General features: G+C 41.4%; 1 protein-coding gene across 3 annotated transcripts in view; it reads right to left on the bottom strand.

The window, feature by feature from the left end:
* LIPK (lipase family member K) overlaps nucleotides 1–6339 on the bottom strand; it is a 42720-nt gene extending 36381 nt beyond the window's left edge. Inside the window, exons 1-2 of one of the 3 annotated variants that reach the window (XM_038576062.1) lie at nucleotides 6156–6339; nucleotides 1111–1254 (exon numbers count right to left, since the gene is read on the bottom strand). The gene's annotated coding sequence lies outside the window, so the exon portion shown is untranslated. The remainder of the gene's footprint in view (nucleotides 1–1110; nucleotides 1255–6155) is intronic. The other 2 variants (XM_038576060.1, XM_038576061.1) reach the window with 2 other exon arrangements.
* Nucleotides 6340–13247: the final 6908 nt, after the last annotated feature.

Genomic DNA, 13247 nt, shown 5'->3' with positions numbered 1-13247 from the left:
TCTAGTGCAGTTCAATGAGAAAAGAAAAGTCTTTTCAATAATTTTACCAGAATAACTGAATATCAATTTTGGGGAAAAAAATACCCAACTTTGCTACATTTCTCTAACCAGGCATAAAAATATACTTGAGATGCATTACAAATCTAAACGTAAAAATTAAACTATAAAGCCCTTAGAAGAAGACAGAAGAAAATATCTTTATGAATTTGAAATAGACCACTAGCTATAAAAGGAAAAACATTATGAACAAGGCTTTATTAAAATAAGCTTCTGGCCATCAACAACACCATTAAGAAAATAAAAAGGCAAATCACAGACAATAGGAAAACACTTTCCTCAATATCTGGTAAAGCACTTAGGTCTAGGATTTTTCAAGATATAAGTAGTAATAAGAAATAGAATGAAATTTAAAATTAGCAAAATACTTGGACAGTCACTTCACAAAAGGATACATGAAGGACTGATACACACATGGAAAGATGTCCAATAGTGTTGGTCATTAGAAAAGTGCAAGCGACTACTTCACACCCACTAGATTGGCTGATGTTAGACCACTGGGGCTCCTGAGTGGTTCATTCGGTTAAGCATCCAGCTCTTGGTTTTGGCTCAGGTCATGATCTCAGGGTCTTGGGATCAGGCTCCACACTGGGCTCTACCCTAGGTGTGGAGTCTGCTTGAGATTCTCTCTCTCCCTCTCCTTCTGCCCTTCTCCCTCTTCAAATAAATAAATAAAACTTTGTAAATAAACAAACAAGCCAATAATAGTAAATATTGGAGAGAAGGAGGAACAAGTGGTTTTCTCATACTTTGCTGATGGGAGTTTATAATATTACAACTGTCAGAAACTGGCAATTTTTTAAAACCCCATTTTTTAGCTAGTTTGCTCAACATAAAAGAAAATACAAGTCTATATAAGGACTTGTTTGCAAACTTGTTCCTTGAAGCTCTATTCATGATAGTACATTATTGAAAATAACCCCGATGTCCATCAATAATAGAAGGGCTACACAGTTGTGTCATATACAATGGAACCCATTGACACGCACGGCATAGATCAATCTTGCAAACGTTTTGCTGAGTGAAAGAAGCCAAACACAAAAGAATACTTACTTGGTAATTCTTTGTCTATGAAGATCAAGGACAGGTAAAATGAGCAGCTCCTGGCTGGCTCAGTTGGCAGAGCATGCAGCTCTTGATCTCAGGGTTGTGAGTTCAAGCCCCACGTTGGGTGTAGAGATGACGTAAAAACAAAATCTTGGGGGGGGGGGAAGAACAGATAAAATAAATGTATTGTGGTGGCATTGACTGGAAAAGTACAAGAGCTTCTGGGTGATAGCAGGACTCGGCCTTGACCGGGATTGATTGTCGAGACTCACCGAATTGCACCCTTGAGATTTGTGCATTTTTATTGTATATAATTACAACATGATTAAAAAGAAACTGGAAACTATGTTGCAAAGCAGGTGTTCTCAATGATTACTAGTTCTGGCATAAATTAGTGCAATTCAGTTGGTAAACAGCATTGCTGCATTTACCAGGACTTCTTACGACCATTCATATCTTATGTCTCAGAGGTTCCACTTAATAAATGGATACCAAGAAAGTATGTTTTTCACTTGGAACGTGGGAGGGGAGTGGGGGATCTTTCTGTACAAAGTTGCTTTTGTGCTTGTTATTTGAAATAAATAAAACTTAAAAACAGAGGTTCAGTTGTAAAGCAGTGTTTAATACAATGTATGTTAATTAAATATATTAGATGATTAATTAAATATCATAGAGAAAGCCATTAAAATGTTCATGAAAACACTCTTAGGGTATTACATCAAGTGGGGAAAAAATGGTCAGGAGGAAGAATTGTGATACCAATGGTCTTTACTCCAGGGTATGCAACGACTTTCCAAGAAATACACAGGCATATAAATCGCTTTTTTAAAAATTCAGATTATAGATATTTGTCTCTTTTATATATTCTTTCCTAAAACTAATAGAACCTAAGAATTTCTGACTTCAAGCTGGTTCTCCTTTTTCAACTCTGCAAAGGGAAGGTCGACCTCTCCCATCTCCTGAATCTTAGCATGGTGAATAGCACAGAGGAACACCCGACAGCATTGGGATTGGGATTGGGGTAGCAGTCCTTTCCCAAGAGCGAGTCACCTCTGCAAATGTGTTGGGTTTTAATTCTTTGCTTTCAAAAGATTGGAAAAGAATCTCCTTGAGTTGTTTGGAGGTAGAGCACTAAAAATAAGTTTTGTGGATGCATCGCTATGTGATTTGTGGCACTGAACTTCAGAAATAATTCAAAGAACTGAACAGCATGAAATAAACATGGTTTTTCAGCACTTACATCTGTTAAATAAATGGAAAACAACTGAAGCTGAATTTTGTTTTATCTGTCAATGAATAATAACAACTGGGTGTATGAATTAAAAAGAGAAGTTCCATTCCTTTCATTAAGAGATTCACTGCTAATAAAATTTGGTTTTAATGCCTCATAATCATTCATTAAACCTTTAATATATTTATGATCCTTTGACCAATTATATACTAATAAAAATTACAATGGCAAGTCACTAAAAAATTAAAAGAAAATGCAACTTTATGATTATAACTTGAAAATGACTTAAATTTCAATACATATCTACTGTTTTAGTTTCAGAGAAGGGTCAATTGATCAATAAAAGACTCTTCAAGCATACAAATACATTAAGATATGTATATATTTATGGAAATACATAAAACACCTGTAGAAAAATAAGTGCAATGGGAATATGAATTCAAGGAATAAACAAACAATATAATTTTTTAATCCATTGCATAAGAGATTTTTTTTTTCCAGTGGATGATCTTAGGTTTCAAATCAAATCACTATTCTATTGGACATTTTTAAAAATTGTGTAATAATTTTAATTTAAGCTATCAATATTTACAATATGTCTTAAGGTGCATCCTTACAACTATTCAAAATTATAAAAATTTTGTATGTCAGCCTAAAAATGTGTGCAGTTATGGAGTTTTGCACAATTTGTCTGGGGGGATAGAGGCAGAAACTATTTTTAAGCAACTTACAGACACATTTAAAAAATATATATTTAAAATACCTCAAGGAAATAAACTAAAATGTATAATCTTCCAAAAGACTGGGAGGTTTACTCCAAAATGATAATGATTATATTTGGATTCTAGGGATAAAAACTTCTCTTTTTGCTTTTATTGGTTATACATTTTCTTCAATAACTTTATTAGGTTGAATTACTCTTATAATAAGAATATACTTAAGACATTTAGAAATAATTAGGTATAAATTTAAACCCGATGACCTCTGAGTAAATGCCCTAATGATATGGAAACAAAGGCAGAAGAGAAGTTATTAAACTTCCTCACCACTTAGAGCCCGTTGACAAGTGCTTGAAACAGGCAGAGGGACCTTCCTCTAGGGACTCAACTGCCTGGATGTTGATATTTTACTAAGCGCAGGAGGCAATCTCAGCCCGACCCCCAGGAGCCTATAGGTTTACTTTAATATATAAAAATTATTTTGGAGGGACGCCTGGGTGGCTCAGCGGTTGAGCGGCTGCCTTTGGCCCAGGGCGTGACCCTGGAGTCCCGGGATCGAGTTCCGAGTCGGGCTCCCCGCATGGAGCCTGCTTCTCCCTCTGCCTGTGTCTCTGCCTCTCTCTGCATCTCTCAGGAATAAATAAATAAATAAATAAATAAATAAATAATCCTTTGGAAACTTCCCTTATCTCTATGCCCCAAGATATATGTTGGCAATCATCTCCCAAGTGTATGACCCACCGATATAGATCCAAAGGGTCTCACTGAGTGAGGGGCAGGCAGGGCGGGGTAGGGAGAGACAGGTAGGGGGCTACATGGCCAGGCTCACAGAAATACTGAGGCATAACAAAACCAGATCACCCTGCCCTGGGCATCGGCGGGGGGCTGGGGTGTGCCCCTTTATGGCAGGCACATTGTGACCAGGCCCCAAAGAAGAAGGAAGCCATTAAAGACGTTCTCGCCAGTCCTCGCTCAAACCAACACATCACAAGACTGATAAGGTCACAGGCTCCCTGGTCAGTTCTCAGTCAAAGACTGTGGGTGGGGGCCGACGTGGGCCACCCTGTCGGGACCCCGCTGTCTCCTGAGAGCTCTCTCTGTGTCTTTGCTTAAGAAAACCCAACCACTTCGCTCGCTCTCCGTTGTCACAGAGATTCGTTCTTCGACTCTGTGAGACAAGAACCTCCCTGTCCTGCTTCTAGAAGTCTTCTTCTGGGGCAAAGTTCACAAGGTTTAGTATTTCTAGTTTGTAGTAACCGTATCCGCAGCCCCTTACCCCCCGCCCCCGTTCTAGTTTACTACAGGAGTCTGGGCAGTGATGCCAATGCCTGTGTCCCCCAGAAGACTTGTCCGTCAAGGAAGACATTCTGGTGTTCGCCATGTTTCCCCTTCTATCTGACATAATCCCTCCCAAACCAGTTGGGGTGTTCACGAAAATTTAAATCGTCTCATCATCTTTCCCTCCGCATCCTTCACGAAGCTCTGACATTCTTATCTCTTCCTGAAGAGGTGTGACTCACAAGGTGACACACCCTGGGTAGCCAGGCGAGTCAGAATCTGGATCTAACGCGGTTCTCTGTTTTCTGAATTCCTCCACCCACAGGGTGAAAGAAGGAATCGGGAAGAGTGAGGACACTGTCATCAACAAGTGAATGGGAGGAAATCATTACACCACCGGACGCCCAGGCCCACAAATCCGGGATTCTTTGCGTCAAGGGCAGAAGGACTCTCGCAGCTTTGACAGGACCTGCAGGGGGTGCGGGGTGGGGGAGCTGAGAGGCCAAGAGTGGGCGCCAAGCCCCGGGAACCCCCACAAAAAAGACTTGCAGGCTGCAAGGGGAATGCAATGGTCAAGGGAGAAAAGGAAAAGCAGCCAACACTAGAGGGCATCGTATTTTCACGGCTCTTCTACGACATTGAGGACTAGGCCCTTGAACTCTGGAAGGCTGTTGCTTCAAAATTAAAAAAAAGAAAAAGAAAAAAAAGTAAGACAGACAACAAAGGAGAAGTCGTAAGGAGATCTGGATTCCTCAGTTTCTTTTACGGAGTCAAAGGGACACGGAAGAGGTCGGCGAAGACGGTTCGAGCTAGTTGAGCTAAAGCGACTCCTTGGGCACCACAGTCCCAGCCCCACACTTAGTTCTGTGCAGTATCAGAATTCTGGTCTGAAGCGTTACGTGGGCTCAAGTGACTCTGTATTTGAGCAGCTATCTTTTCCCAAACATGAAAGTCTTATAACAACTTCCTTATTTCTGAAACCAGAAAATAATAGATACGTCTATTGTACGAGCGAGCAAATAAACGCGTGGCTTTGGCAGGTAGACCAAGAGGACGGCCACTTTTGCCCTCAATGCCTGCGGGACCTGAGTCCCCGAGGCCGACCCACGCTCACCGCCCTGGCGTCCTCGCAGGCCTGCAATTGTGAGGGCAGGGGGCGCGCCGTAGTCTTATATCAGCATCAGTAGGAACCACCTTTTCACTCCCCACCCAGTGAGACTATTCATTAAAAAGCAGCAGGAAAGGAGAACGACATGTCCCCACGAACTATCGGAAGATGCTCATAATTCCCATAAGCAGGAATGTCGCTTAGTACGGCGATGCCAGCCAATCACTTGGCCCCACACTCCCCCGCAGATGACCCTGCTCGTGAGAAGGAATAATCGCGTGTAAGGCCATTGGAATGGGACAATAAAAGGCTTTTTGAATATTCCGAAGGGTTTTTAAGACATCACCCGGACAGTATTTCCCAAAGCCCTAGACGGACAGTCCAAGAGGATGATCTCGTACATCCCCAGGATCTGCCACTGGCCTTTCCCAGGTGTGCACTTACACACCTCCTGTGAGGACACTCAGGCTGGGTCTGCTTCCTAAAGGCTGCAGCTTTCAGAACCTCGCTCTCACCTTCTCTGAGGAAAACTGCACCAGAGCTGCTCGGTGGCCACATGAGTCTCTCGCTGTCTTTGGCTCCACGAGGTAGCACCAACGACGGCGAGACCCTTACCAACACGTGAAGTTCCTGCACCTCCAAATGTTTCCCATGTCTCATTGAAATGCCAGGACGCGGGCCCTGCAAGTAGATCCCTGGCCCTGCAGGTCATTACCTGGTCCCCGAAGTGTCTGGCTGCGCCGCGGGCTGTGGGGTGTGTGTGCATCTGCCGTCTTCAAGCCCTGGGAGCTTCCAATTGATTCCAGCTCCGTCCGGAAGCAGTTGCCAGGAGAACACGTTCTGCTCCAGACAGCCCGGGAGATGTTGCAACCAGAAACTTCTCAATGCGAGGCAGATTAGTCATGGCTTCAAATATGACGCATGCCGCCCAGGCAGCCTTGCCAGGTGAGTTCCTAGCCGGGGATGAAAAAAGAAGTATTAACGGACTAAAACCTTGTGCCTGCCAAGCCGGTCCCAGGGTTCTGTGCCTCAAGGGTCAGATGCATTGGAAGCTTCTCGGCAGAACACACAACTGTCCATCCAGGAGAGTTCCACCCAACGATGGATGCCATGACCCGGTCCTACCGGCATCTGCATAAAAGGCCTCACTCCCCCTGTACCATCAGTTGCGACGCCTGTAAGGTCATCCAGGTCCCCATTCGAGGTCCTGCTTTGGCTTTCCTAAACTTCCCCTACCTTCTTATGGACGTTGAGTAGCAGGACAGGCGGGAAACAGAAAGTGTCTCCAATTCTTTCAACGGCGGCCTAGAAACACAGTGTCTCCTCCAAGATGTCCAGCCGGCGAAAGCAGAAGAGGGACTTGAGCTCCGCAGTGTCTTACCTGAGGCAGAGGCAGCTCCTGTGCCTGCCCTGGGAGGGTCCTGGTGGCACCCAACCTGCAGGGCACCGTACACCTGCTCGGAGTCCTGCTTTCTGTTTTCACAATTATGGGGGTGCAGGTCTGATGGGACACCATTAAACCAAGCAAACATCTAAAACGATGCAAAAACACTACGCTTTGAAACGCTTACAAGTCACCTGAGGGGAGGAGGACTATTCCCGAAACAGCCCCTGAATGGCCACCGTTGCTTCTGGCCTGTCTGAGGCCACAGAGTGCGGATATGGGTCAGACACACTGATGGGAGAAGCTGGGTGGCTCAGGGGTTAAGTAGCCCGCTCTCGGGTTAGGCTCAGGTTGTGATCTCAGGGTCGTGGGATCGAGCCCCACGTTGGGCTCTGCACTCAATGAGGAGTCTGCTTGAAGATCCTCTCCCTCCCTCTGTCCTTCCCTCCAACCCGTGCTGGCATTTTCTGTATCTCTCTCTCTCTCTCTCTCAAATAAATAAATAGATAGATAGATAAATAAATAAATAAACAAACATTTAGAGAAAACACAAACAACAACAGAACTTGCATGTTGGCAGTCAGGACTTAGTGGCATGAAGCTGATTTCAATACTGCCCAGTTCTCTTCGGATCGTGTCGGTTAGTAATTAGACTGGACTCGATTCAAAATCGCAGCTGGCAGTGGCTTTGCTTCTATTACTATACTAGTTTCGACAGTTAATTAAAATGGTTGTAGATGATTTGCTTTATTAGAAAAGTCTTACATCTCTGTGCTTTCAATAGGCAATTCCACTTACGCTGTAATACGTTCCACTGGCACATGCCATTTTGAGGCTTGAAAAGGAAAACAAGGCCCACTGGAAAGGTGGTCCATGTGCTGGCAATACAGAAACAACTGGAATCTAGTCTATGCTAGAAAATCAGATACTCTTAGGCAAAAAGAAGTGGAAAGGTGAAGTTTTCAAGCATTGCATAGTTGGTATTGAACCATCTTACCAAGTCTTCCGCAGGGTATCCTTCACCCAAAGGAAATCCAAATCACTGTTGTTTGGAAACTTACACTGAATGAGTTATTCATCCATGTAAGAGCCCTTTGTGGTTTTGTTTATTCTTCTTTAACTTTAACCTTTGTCTCTGATCCCCACTCCCACACATTTGACCTGCATTATACCCCAATCTGTCACTGTCACGTATCATTAAAAAGAATATAGTAAACAACCTTGCCGTGTGGTATTTTGTAATAAATCTCATCCTGTTTCCTACTTTACACTATTCTTATGAACAGGGCTCACTGCAGATTACGTGAGAGCCAGTGCAAGATGACAGTACAGGACCCCACGCTTAAAAATGATGAAGAATTTCAAGATACACGCAGCAGAGTAGTGAACAGTATGAGAACCTTCCGAACACAGGGTCCCGCGCTTTGCGTATGTGACATACCCATGGAGTCAGCTCTGCTTGTGAGAACACAGCACGTTCCAGTCTATATGTGGTTTCTTTTTCATTATTGTCCCACAGAATTCCACAATATTTGCTTTTTAAGTATCCAGTCTCCCCCAAGTCTGACACATGACTTTATTTCCTCAGCATTCCCAGTGTTGAGAACATCAGCATTTACAACTCCCCGTTATCAAATGTGGGAGAATTTCTTTGAGATATATTTCTAGAAATAAGATCTTTCATAGGTCATAAGTCATACAGTTGCTCAGTTTTACTATATCCTGCCAGATTGTTCTACAATAAGCTATGTACGCCATCAACAGTGCTGAAAGTCCATTTCTCTACCTATTTTGCTGATTGTGCTGTTGTAAATATCTCTGCCAACATGTTCTCTATTCCTTTGATCTATGACTAGACTTGGTGAACAGAAATCCAACTCTGCTTACATATTTACTTTTACACTAATATTTGTGCTTTGGGGATCTTCTTTAAATGTATTTCCCAACCCCTAGATCATAAAATAACAGGGCAAAAGTGCTTTCTCTTTGCAGAGGGGGTGAGGCCCATCCTGCTCTTTTGCTTCTCTTTCCTGCCTTATGCTGGAGGGGTAGGTGTTCATCCAGGAACACTTCCTTCCTCTTTTGTCATGATTTCTAAAAGCACCAGGGAGGGAAAGAAGAGAGTATTCCCTGCTGGACTTATGCTATAGGCTCATATGGTAGTAAGTGTGTTTATTTAGTGACTGTGTTCCAGGCGTTAGGAAGGTCTTAAAGGGAATGTGACATTCAAAGTGGCCTAGAGCTGGGTCCCCATTCTGAACACATTTTAAAATCTGTGCCTTGAGAGGGTTTTTAGGGCAATGAAAATACTCTGTATTAGGCTCTACTGGTAATAGACTGGATACATATCATACATTTGTTTAAACTGCTAGAATTTACAACTCCCAACACCAAGAGTAAATCCTAATATAAACCGTAGGCTTGTGGTGATGATGATGTCTCAAAGTAGGTTCATCAGTTGTAACAAATGGACCACTCTAGTGAGGGAATAATGATGATGGGAGGCTGTGCACATTTAGAGACCAGTGATAAATGAAAAATCTCTGTACCCTCCTCTCAATTTTGCTGTGAACCTAAAATTGCTCTAAAAACATTGTCTTTAAAAACATCTGTGATTTTATGTCTGATCCAGGAATCTGGCATTGTTTCCTCAATGAGATTATATGCCGGGGATCCTGGGTGGCTCAGCGGTTTAGCACCTGCCATTGGCTCAGGGCGTCATCCTGGAGACCCGAGATCGAGTCCCATGTTGGGCTCCCTGCATGGAGCCTGCTTCTCCCTCTGCCTGTGCCTCTCTCTCTCTCTCTCTCTCTCTCTCTCTGTGTGTGTCTTTCATGAATAAATAAAGTCTTCAAAAAAAGAGAGAGATTATATGCCTTGGTGTTTGCATAATGTTGTATTGATTATATGCCTGGGGTTTGCATTGTTATGGATTGGTAGGGATCTAGGCCTTCTGTAAGATTCAAGATTTCTATTTTAGGGTATGTAATCCTCCAAAGTTGTGCACTGAATACCTTTTGTATGTGCCTATGTGTATATGCACCTAGTATCTTGTTGGCTGGAGCATATTGGAGATTATGACTCACAGGGAAACAAGACTCATGGACAAAACAAACATCAAAACTCATTCCTTCTTATAATTATTGTAGTAACTCATTAAGGCATGTGGATTTTCCTAGGGAGGGGTATTAAATTTGAAAAGACTGAAGATCATACAGGATTTTGTTGAATCTAAGATGTCCTCATTTGTAAAGTGTACCTCTCATTATATTATAGACTCCTAGGAAAGAAACACAACATCAGCCATACTTGTAAGACATCGGTTATGAGATGCATTCTGAGTACAGAGGTATGAAAATGTAAAAAAAAAAAAAAAAAAAAAAAAGTGTTTCAAAATCAATGAAGTATAGTTTATTATAATACAGCCACATTGAGTTAAATCACAAAGTTTAAGTCACAAGATCTTTGTAATAATTTGCTTCATGATTCAGATATATCTATGGGTTAAAAAACTTGCATGCTTGTATATACCATGAAGTGAAATCATCTAGGATTCTGCAAGCCCCAAAGATCTCCTTTTTAAATTTTGAAGGGGCCTTAAAAGACCATAATTACTGGGGAAAGGGTCCTGAGACAGGTCCACAGTTAAACCACATTCAATGGATAAAGGTTGAAAGCTTTTCCTCTAAGATCACAAAAAAGACAAGGATGCCTATTTTCACCACTTCTATTCAACATAGTACTGGAAGTCCTAACCAGAGCAATCAGACAAGAAAAAGACATAAAAGTCGTTGGAATAGAAAAGGAAGAAGTATAGTTGTCTATATTTGCATATGATGTGTTTTTACTATAGAAAATCTTAAAGACTCAATCAAAAAACTGTTAGAGTTAATCAAATTCAGTAAAGTTGCAAGATACAAAATTAACATACAAAAATCAATAGCATTTCTTTTCATTATCAACAGATTATCTGAAAAACAAATAAATAAAAATAAAATCAATGCCCTTTACAATGACATCAAAAACAATAAAATACTTAGGAATCAACCTAACCAAGTAGGTAAAAGATCTCTATTTTGAAAATTATAAGACAATGATAAAGAAATCAAAGAAGACACAAATAAATGGAAAAGTATCCCATGTTCATGGATTGGAAGAAATAATCTTGTTAAAATGTCAGTATTGGCAATAGCTATATGTAGATTCAATGCAATCCCTAACAAGATTCCAATGACTTTTTGGGAGGGGGAAGCAGAAAAAAATAATCTTAAAACTTATATGAGTTTATATGAAACTGCAAAAGACCCCACATTGCCAAAGCAATCCTAAGAAGGGAAGATAAAGCAGGAGGCATTCTCTATTTCAAACTCTACTATAAAGCTATAGTAATCAAAACACTATGGCACAGGATAGAAACAGAGGATAGAACAGAATCAAGAGCCCAGAAATAAACCCAAGTATATATAGTAAACTAATATTTGACAAAGGGGTCAAGAATTCTCAATGGAGACAACACAATTTCTTCAATAAATAGTGCTGGGAAAATTGGATACTTACATCTAAAAGAATGAAACTAGACCTCTATCTTACACATTCACAAAAATTAAGTCAAAATAGATTAAAGGCTTAAATGTAATATCTGAAATCATAAAACTCCTAAAAGAAAATATAGGAAAAAGTTCCTTGATATGGGTCTTGGCAATGATTTTTTTGATACGACATGTAAAGAACAAGCAACAAAACCAAAAATAAACAAGTGGACTACATCAGACTAAAAAACTTCTGCACAGTAAAAAAACAAAAACAGAAACAAAACTATCAAAGAAGTGAAAAGACAACCTATGGAATGGGAAAAATATTTGCAAACTATATATCTGATAACTATATATCTGATAAGCCAACTGGCCTTTTATTTTTTTATTTTTATTTTTTTAATAAACTTATTTTTTATTGGTGTTCAATTTACCAACATACAGAATAACACCCAGTGCTCATCCCGTCAAGTGCCCCCCTCAGTGCCCGTCACCCATTCACCCCCACCCGCCGCCCTCCTCCCCTTCCATCACCCCTAGTTCGTTTCCCAGAGTTAGGAGTCTTTATGTTCTGTCTCCCTTTCTGATATTTCCCACTAATTTCTTCTCCCTTCCCTTCTATTCCCTTTCACTATTATTTATATTCCCCAAATGAATGAGAACATACAATGTTTGTGCTTCTCCGATTGACTTACTTCACTCAGCATAATACCCTCCAGTTCCATCCACGTCGAAGCAAATGGTGGGTATTTGTCATTTCTAACGGCTGAGTAATGTTCCATTGTATACATAGACCACATCTTCTTTATCCATCATCTTTCGATGGACACCGAGGCTCCTTCCACAGTTTGGCTATTGTGGACATTGCTGCTATAAACATCAGGGTGCACGGGTCCCGGCGTTTCATTGCATCTGAATCTTTGGGGTCAATCCCCAACAGTGCAATTGCTGGGTCGTAGGGCAGGTCTATTTTTAACTCTTTGAGGAACCTCCACACAGTTTTCCAGAGTGGCTGCCCCATTTCACATTCCCACCAACAGTGCAAGAGGGTTCCCTTTTCTCTGCATCCTCTCCAACATTTGTGGTTTCCTGCCTTGTTAATTTTCCCCATTCTCACTGGTGTGAGGTGGTATCTCATTGTGGTTTTGATTTGTATTTCCCTGATGGCAAGTGATGCAGAGCATTTTCTCATATGCATGTTGGCCGTGTCTGTGTCTTCCTCTGTGAGATTTCTGTTCCTGTCTTTTGCCCATTTCATGATTGGATTGTTTGTTTCTTTGGTGTTGAGTTTAAGCATTTGACAAAATACAGCATCCATTCCTGATCAAAACTCTTCAGAGTGTAGGGAGAGAGGGAACTTTCCTCAACATCTTAAAAGCCATCTACGAAAAGCCCACAGCAAATATCATTCTCAATGGGGCAGCACTGGGAGCCTTTCCCCTAAGATCAGGAACAAGACAGGGATGTCCACTCTCACCACTGCTATTCAACATAGTACTGGAAGTCCTAGCCTCAGCAATCAGACAACAAAAAGACATTAAAGGCATTCAAATTGGCAAAGAAGAAGTCAAACTCTCCCTCTTCGCCGATGACATGATACTCTACATAGAAAACCCAAAAGCCTCCACCCCAAGATTACAGCAATTTGGTAACGTGGCAGGATACAAAATCAATGCCCAGAAATCAATGGCATTTCTATACACTAACAATGAGACTGAAGAAAGAGAAATTGAGGAGGCAATCCCATTTACAATTGCACCCAAAAGCATAAGATACCTAGGAATAAACCTAACCAAAGAGGTAAAGGATCTATACCCTAAACACTATAGAACACTTCTGAAAGAAATTGAGGAAGACACAAAGAGATGGAAAAATATTCTATGCTCATGGA

Source organism: Canis lupus, chromosome 26, assembly GCF_011100685.1.
Source record: "Canis lupus familiaris isolate Mischka breed German Shepherd chromosome 26, alternate assembly UU_Cfam_GSD_1.0, whole genome shotgun sequence".
In the NCBI taxonomy this organism is placed as follows: Eukaryota; Metazoa; Chordata; class Mammalia; order Carnivora; family Canidae; genus Canis; species Canis lupus.
Note: the sequence above shows the minus strand (reverse complement) of the source record. Positions and strands in the feature narration are given on the sequence as shown.